Below are 8,520 nucleotides of genomic sequence, written 5' to 3' on the forward strand. Positions count from 1 at the left end.
CCGGCCTGGATGCCTTTACCAATTGTCTGTATGCGGGCAAAAGCAAAACGGTGAGATGGTCAGAAAGCCCCAGATGGGGGAGGGGGGTGGCTTTGAAAGCTCCCTTTTGCGCCGAGTAGACTAGGTCCAGGAAGCTGTCTCCATAATTCTCGGCATAATTTCTCTGTTTATGTGAACATGTTCACATATGTGCCGGTATGAATTATGCGAACGTATGATTGTTGCACGGAGTATGATATAGGCGGCTATCCGTTGCAAAAAGAGAAAGAACGCTCTGCTTTCACAGAGCATCAACAAATTGAGATATACTCTTATTGTTCCTCTCCACGGAAATGATATACTCTTATTGTTCCTCTCCACAGAAATCTTTAGTAAAAGGCGAAAGATTTATTCGATCTGAAGAGGAACGAGTATCTGAAAATCTGAGTCAAAACGGGCCATCCCACTGCTGGTCTCACTAAATTCACAGGCGGTCTCGCACTCAAATTGCAGCAACATTCAAACAATAGAAGTTGATGGATTTACTATACTTACAAGGACTCAAGCAAAATAGAATGTTTAAACGAGTATTTTGTGTTCATTAATGTCTCACTTACTTTAAACATTGTTGGCGCACAGGATTGTAGGTATCTGATCGAACACTGACGGCGCTCGTTCTTTCAATTATATTGGGCGTCTATTTTGATTATTGAAGGTAAAAACAGTTGTATGTCTTGGTACGTGTACTTTTGGTCTGAGAGAACGGGAAATGATCCCATCCCTGTGTTTTATTTGAAAATTTGTAATTTCATAACTTTATTCAACACAAATCAGGAAACAAAATACGATCGTAATTTCTCAAATGGTTTTTCAAACTTCAGAAATGCTCTATGTCTCGCTTGTGTCGCAAATAATTGAGGCTTTTGACGTTGCTGGCATGGTTTGGAGTGTAATTCACCTCCACTGCGTTGGTGGCGTTTGATATTTGACATTTGAAAATATTTTACTTTAGAAAGTAAAAGTTGTTCTCTAGAAATCCATACTTGTGATGTATGAGGAAAAACAATCCGGCGAATTCTTAAAAAGACAGACCTACAGCCGACAAAAAGGTTTTGACACGTTCATATCATATGACGAGTCAGGAACGTGGTAATTACATATTATTTTGCATTTACTAATTTGGTGAATACAGTTTAGCGAGCAAATGCACAGTGTTAGAGATTCGCTCACTCCAACTTATTTTGCAAGAACCACACGGGAGACGAGTAAGTCCTTTTAGACACCTGCAGGTGGAGAGTCCATTTGTCGCTGTGCGTACAGCGATGTTCGAATGGAGGTCTGACTCACGGCTCCTGCAAGAGCATTTTTATTAAGAGAAACAGGGTGGGGGTAAGAGTGGACTGAATAGAGAAAGCCCTTGACCACTAGTCAAAACATAGCAAAGGGTGTTTTACGACTTTGTGTAGGATGGGACAAGCTAGGTTATTTATCACAGGTTGCATTCCAACATAAGCATAAAACTAATCTAGCTACGTTATTTATTACAGGCTGCATTCCAACATAATCATACGATAAGGATAATCTGGAAAACCCTGACACACAGTTCCAGAGTACAGTTAATTACATAATCAAAAGCGTTCAGTGTGTCACAGCATCGCAGACTTCAACTCCATGTGCGTACTACTGCGCTTAATTTTTGTTTTCATCAGAAAGACCAGAGGAGAGCGCGAACACAGTCCCCCACTACCAGAAATAATGCAGTTGAGATTCCCACAGTAGGGGAATTTGCAGAGGTCAGCACAACCAGAGTGCAATGGCTGAGCCTCACTTTGGGTGAACCACCTTCTTGATCATGGTGTCTCCCCTTCCAGGTAGGTATGAACTGTACAAGTTGCCGGGCCGACGTCTTTACCGCACACGCCATCTTCAGTCACGGGCTTAATTGCTAAAAACGTGTGGCACACATACACACTCAGTGGATGAAACAGGATTCGTAGAACTGTTTAAAAAGTACCTTTGGTCATTACAAAACCAAAGCATTATAAATTAAGTAAAACATAGATTAAGAGACACTATCACCATGCTTTGCTTCTTTTTCTACCCTTCATTGCCCCTACCCCCACGCCTTTGTTCACCTCCTTTGTCTTCGTCGCCATCTAGTGGTGATGGCAGCAACCATAACAAACCATAAAAAATAAAGTAAAAATAATATATCGGCAAAAACATGCCTATCATGCATTGCCTCTTTTAACCTGAGAACCCTAAAACTGTATGAATTTGTATTTATTGAAAACGTCCAACATTACCACTGAATAATATATTTTTTTTCTGAACAAGTTTTGAAAATGACAAATATATCAAATAACTATAACATAAATAGTTCACCGCCACACGGCCCCAAGCACCGGCATCGACTTCCAGGCATGTTCAGTGAGGACCTCTCCTGGTCCGCAAACACCTCGTCACTGGAAAAGAAAGCTCAGCGCCGCCTGCCGCTGATCATCGACGGTGCTGTGGTGGAGAGGGTGAGCTGCACCAAGTTCCTGGGGGTGCACATCAGTGAGGACCTCTCCTGGTCCGCAAACACCTCGTCACTGGAAAAGAAAGCTCAGCGCCGCCTGTACTTCCTGCGGAAGCTCAGGCGTGCATGTGCTCCTCAGGCAGTCGTGTCTACATTCTACCGTGGCACCATTGAGAGCGTCCTCACCAGTTGCATCGCTATCTGGGGTGGTAACTGCACTGAACAGAACTTGAAGGCCCTGCAGCACATAGTGAATACGGCTGGTAAGATTATTGGTGCTTCGCTCCCCTCCCTGAAGGACATTTACACCTCCCATCTCACCCGCAAGGCAACCTCGATTGCGAGAGATGTGAGTCACCCGGCTCACTCTTTGTTTGACGTTCTGCCTGCGCTCCCGCACCACCAGACTCGCCAACAGCTTCTTACTCCAGGCTGTTAGGGCCCTGAACTCGCTACCCCCTTCTGCGTAGCGTGCGGCACTGTTGCGCTATTTTCTGGAATGTCTGCTGTACGCGCACTTGCTCCTTTTTTTTTTTTTTTTTTTGCTCCTCTTTTTTATTTATTTATTTGTTGTTATTTATTCATTATTTATTCAGCACGCTTTTGTTATACTTGTTCACTTGTTTGTCTGTTGTGGGCCATGTCTTGTCACCGTGGGATAGGGGGGAACGAAATTTCGGTTTCTTTGTGTGTCTTTGGCATGTGGAGAAATTGACAATAAAGCTGACTTTGACTTTGACTTTGATATGAAACTGGTGGGGTTTGGTACCGCCAACAAGGTTAAGAACCACTGCTCGAGATACTTCCTAAAGCTTCCAATGAGAGTGTGGATTCTGGTTGAAGGTATATTGGACCATTCTTCTTGACAAATCTGTAACTCCCATGAACTTCATTTCACTTTTCAATTATCTTTGTCTCTGTCCGCTATATGATATGTTTAACTGATATTGCTGATCTGAACAGCCAATGATTTATAAAGGAAAATCTTGAAATTTATTTTACATACGAATGAAACTTTTGCATATGACCTGTCAAACGCACCTCTTGCATTAAGGTGCCCCCGGCTTCCCGGTAACGGGTTTGTTTTAGCCGGGTTCGGAGATTCGTCCGTAATCTAACCACCCGAGTTAAATTAACTCTGTTAGGGTTTTCCAGGTTATCTTTATCGTAGGATTATGTTGGAATGTAAACTATAATGATTAAATCAATCTTGTCTTGCCCTCACAATGCAGAGTAAGATGAAGTGGTTGCTTCCTCTGCTTGATTGACCAGCTGCAGGGGAAGCAATCAAAGTTGTTCTGTTTCCCACAACAGTGTAAAACACCCCCTGCTCTGATCTTATCAGAGGCCGGGGGTACACCAAACCTGTCCACTCTCACCCCCACTCTGTTCCTCCTAATAAATATGCCCTTGCAGGAAGGAGACTTTTAGATTTCATTCCTGTAGCGAGTGATCTCTCCACCTGCAGGTGTCTAAAAGAACTTGCTTGTCTCCCGTGTGGTTCTTGCAAAATAAGTTGGAGTGAGCAAATCTCTAACGTTTTGGTGCCGAAACCCGGGATCCCTCATACCCATCATCTGGCTGACGGAGGACGACGCGCTGTACACCGTCGACGGGCCAGCGTCCATTAGCCGGACCTGGTAAAGAAAGACCTGGGAAGGAAATTCTTCGCTGGGCCAGCATCTTAGGTCTGCCTTCGTCTGACAGAGGTGGATTGACGGGACCCGGCAGTGCAACGAACCAGGGGACAAGTAAGTTAAAGGCCTGAAGTTGTGTGATTGTGTTGTTGTGAAACGCGTATAAAAAAAAAAAAAAACACAGGTGCACGTGAGATTCGGCTTTGGTTTGTCCGAGCTATGAGATACGGCTTTGGTTTGTCCGAGCTATGAGATACGGCTTTGGTTTGTCCGAGCTATAAGATTCGGCTTTGGTTTGTCCGAGCTATGAGATTCGGCTTTGGTTTGTCCGAGCTATGAGATTCGGCTTTGGTTTGTCCGAGCTATGAGATACGGCTTTGGTTTGTCCGAGCCATGAGAAAAATACAAAGCGCTGGAGTTTGTGTAATTGAGAGTGTGGCTGGTAGGATAAATTGACTAAATAGCAGTTCTAGCATTGATCCACGGCAATAATACAGGCTAGTAATTTGTTGAAAGGTCAATTTAAACCTGCATTGAGGATCCTCAAAGAAATAAATAAGTAATAATAGTAATAATAATAATAATAATATTTTTTGAGACAAAGAGATTGTAAAACCTAAAATTACTAGAATTAAGATGGGAAATAAAAACGGTAAATCTCTACCTCTTGACGGAGATGAGAAGTACATGGCGAGTAGATTTCTTAATTGTATGCAATATATGCCGAAGTGGAAGAAAAAGTATGGAGTAGAAAGGAAGTTGAGAAATCAAGTGGTAAAGAAATGCAACTTGCTTCTAGAAGATAAATAAATAAAATAAGCATGTGCTGTCCTCGTGTGCATGGGAGGGACCAGCTCATGATCGACCACAGGAAATGGCCAGCCTGTGACGAATCATTGGTGCTGGGAACTACCTTTTGCGTGCGAGAGCTCTGCATGTGTGTGTGTATATGTTAAAATGATGAACATTGGCTAAAGTTTTAGTATAAAAAAAAATTTGCTAGACTGTGGTCTATCCAATTTGCACCGCAGAACAGAAATTATTTTGAAAGATAAAAATGAGAGGAAAAAGAGAGAAATCTGTTTGCAAGCAGAAACTAATCCACACTAGTGCATGTTAAGTGTCGAGCCCACATGAGAAATTCGAAGAAAATAAAAATGACAGAACATGCTTTCAGGAATTGGAAGAAGCTAAATTGTGAATTTAAGATTTTGCAATGCTACATTTAATAGGAATAATTGATTGGTTGTGTTATAAGATTATACAAAATTCTAAATGCAAGCTAAATCTGAGAGATTGAGTTCTTCAAATTTAAAAACAAAGAAAAAAATCAGATTAATTTGCCAATTGTTTGTTTTGGTTAATTTTTTTTGAATTGGTGGATTGTTCTACCAGGAAACCTGAGTTGAAAATGATATATGAATGTTGTGTGGTGAGCTTGGATGAATTGGGACCAATGTGATAGAAAGACTCCTTTTTGGAGACTGTGTGTGAGATGCAAATGAACATTGATGAATGATAGCCTGAATGAAAAGAAATTACAGGTTGAATGGTTGAAGTCGTTGGCGACTACTATGGAAAATTAGTAGAGCGACTTTGATGAAAGAGTGATTTTGAGCAGGTTGAATGTTAGAAAGAAACACGTAGCTTTTGGATTGATAATTAACTACAGAAAAAAAAAAAACTGGAGAACGAGTAACACATGTAGAAGATGTGTGAACTGGGAAATTGAGAAGCGTTTTGGACAGAAAGTCAAATTAAATGATGATGGAATCGTATGTAGTAAAGAACGCATTCTCCCAAAAAGATTGTCAAGGTGTGAGGTATGGGCGTTGCCAAGCCTCAAAAGGAGGGAGTGAGTAGGACAGATAGTGGAAGATAGTAATAATACAACACTTTATGACAATGAATTTTCGAATACATTTGGTGTTATACTGTGGTAATTTTTGTTATTCTGGTGTAGATAGGTTAGCAACACGAGAGATTTAGAGGTTCAAAAGAAAGACAGTCAAAAGAAAACATTTTTGATTTGGACAATTGCAGGCTAACAGGAACATAAGAACGATAAGAACTACGAGAGTTGCAAACAACAGATGAAGAGCAGTCCTTGGCAGATTATATGATCAGGACGCTCAAACTGTGTCAAAGACAAATTTACTGCCGCCTGATCTTTCCTCCTCACAGGTCGACAACCCCATCAATCCAGGAGACTGGGTCTACATCAAGGTCATCAAAAGAAAGAACTGGGCCAGCCCGCGGTGGGAGGGACCGTTCCAAGTTTTGCTTGCTACTCCCACGGCGGTAAAAATTTCTCAACGGCCCAGCTGGATTCACCACAGCCACTGCAAGTTGCAGAGAGTGCTGGACCCCTAATTCGGAGTGGTGGGGAAGGCTGACTACAAAGGGGCCCCATCGTTTAGGGTGAGGCGTCTCAATGTTGGTGAAGAATTCATCGATCCCCACTCCGCTAGGCGAGGGGATGTCCCGGTGTCTCTGCCATCCTAGTAGCAACGGGGCTCCATATGCCAGATGGATCCTCTGCTGCGTTGTGGTTGGAGCGTGCTATGGTCTATTGACTCATCTGAACAGACCAAATGACAACGTTGCCCGTGGTAAACGATGGTCACATGATGAGAACTTTGAAGACTGGTCATGGGACCCCAGAAACCCATACGAAACCAACACTTGGTACCGGTATGTCAGGTTCACTGTGAGAGCTCACACACGGGAGGCGTGCTATGTGTGTTCGAAACTCCCCCCTTCCTCCACGCAAGTTCGCTTGGAGGCCAGAGCAATGAATGTCACTGAAGCAAAATGTATGGCATCCATGGGAGGAGTTGGATATCAGCACCGTGCCGTCACAGTCAAAGATGCCGACCCTTACCGCCCTGGACTTGCTGACGGTGCCTGTGATCAGCTGTTCTGGACAAATCTCAATGTGACTGTTAAAGGACGGACAATACCACAAGTGGCCTACACAGAGAAACCAGCTGGAGTGAATTACACATGTTACATCCAAGGTAACAAGACCCACGTCTGCATTAACGACGACTGCTCTCCAGGAGGAAACTGGATGGGAGCTTTGGACATCACCGATGAGTGTCAAGATAAGAGAGCCATTTCAGGTGGTGAGGGCTCTCCAACCAACATGGCTACACCATCGAACGGAACATACTTCATACAGAATGGCTGGTGGCTTTGTGGTCACAAGGTTTATCCGATGCTGCCCGCCAACTGGACAGGAGTGTGTGCACCAGTGTGGGTGACAGACCACACCTACAGGATACGACATCATCTGCTGACAGGAGCACACAACTCATCTGGACGTCGACGCAGAGCAGTTGCAATCTTTGACCCTCATGACCCTGTCTGGGGTGCGAACGTTCCAGAGGACCATAAAGTGTGGTCTGCCGGAGACAAAGTTGTCCTTGCGCTCTTCCCTCAGATTGGGGTTGGGAAACTATCGCTCTTCATCGAGACACTGAACTATCGTTTTCAATCCTTTGTGAATCTCTTGCTGCAAGTCAACGATGGACAAAATAGAGAGATTCAGGCTATTAGACTGATGGTCTTGCAAAACAGGATGGTTCTGGACTTGTTGACGGCAGCACAAGGTGGTGTGTGCCACATCATTGGGACTTCCTGTTGCACATACATACCAGGAGAAAATGACACCCACATAAACGACGCCATGAATTCGCTGAAGAACTTACAGCAGGCCATGTCTAAAGACAAGGTCCCACATCAGTTTGATTTCTTTTCATGGCTATTCTCTGGCAACTGGTGGCAACTGCTGTTGAAATTGCTGTCTCCTGTGCTTGTTGTGCTGGTGGTGTTGTGCTCGTTTACGACCTGCGTTATCCCATGTTTGAAGTCTGCTGTGTCGAAGTTTGTGTCCTCTACTGTAGCCCAAGTTCATATACAACTTCTTAGAGATGACGGATGTGATGACGATAATGACACGTGGATTGCGTAGATGCTGCTCTGTCGGGCATGTTTTACAGAAACTTGATGATTTAACCATCAAAAATGCTTCGCAAGTGATGGATACAATGATGTACTGTTTCTGTGTTTTTATTTTTATTTTTTATTGATAGCATTCTGGTCGCCTGTGGCACAGGGGCCGTGTAAGAATTTTCCTGCTAATAACATCTGGCCAGCAGGTTTTTCGCTTACACAATAAGTTTGATCTGGGGTATTGAGGTAATGCCTCATCTTCACTGGAAAGTGTTGCTATCATTGTTTGTTGTTTTTATTTTTACTATTCTTCTTTCTTCATTATACATATATATATATATATATATGTTTTTCTTACTTGTCTTTGTTGTTTGGGGTGACATAATCATATGATAAAACAGGAGGGAGATGTTAGGGTTTTCCAGG

At 43.1% G+C, this 8,520-nt stretch overlaps 1 non-coding gene and 1 pseudogene across 1 annotated transcript; both read right to left on the reverse strand.

The window, feature by feature from the left end:
• Nucleotides 1–270: 270 nt before the first annotated feature.
• LOC125969809 (U5 spliceosomal RNA) lies at nt 271–414 on the reverse strand (annotated as a pseudogene).
• Nucleotides 415–1,694: 1,280 nt separating this feature from the next.
• LOC125969808 (U1 spliceosomal RNA) lies at nt 1,695–1,858 on the reverse strand. The gene has a single exon (XR_007481725.1). It is a non-coding gene; the product is annotated as a U1 spliceosomal RNA (small nuclear RNA).
• Nucleotides 1,859–8,520: the final 6,662 nt, after the last annotated feature.

The sequence above is a fragment of the Syngnathus scovelli genome, unplaced genomic scaffold (assembly GCF_024217435.2).
Source record: "Syngnathus scovelli strain Florida unplaced genomic scaffold, RoL_Ssco_1.2 HiC_scaffold_50, whole genome shotgun sequence".
NCBI classification, from domain to species: Eukaryota; Metazoa; Chordata; class Actinopteri; order Syngnathiformes; family Syngnathidae; genus Syngnathus; species Syngnathus scovelli.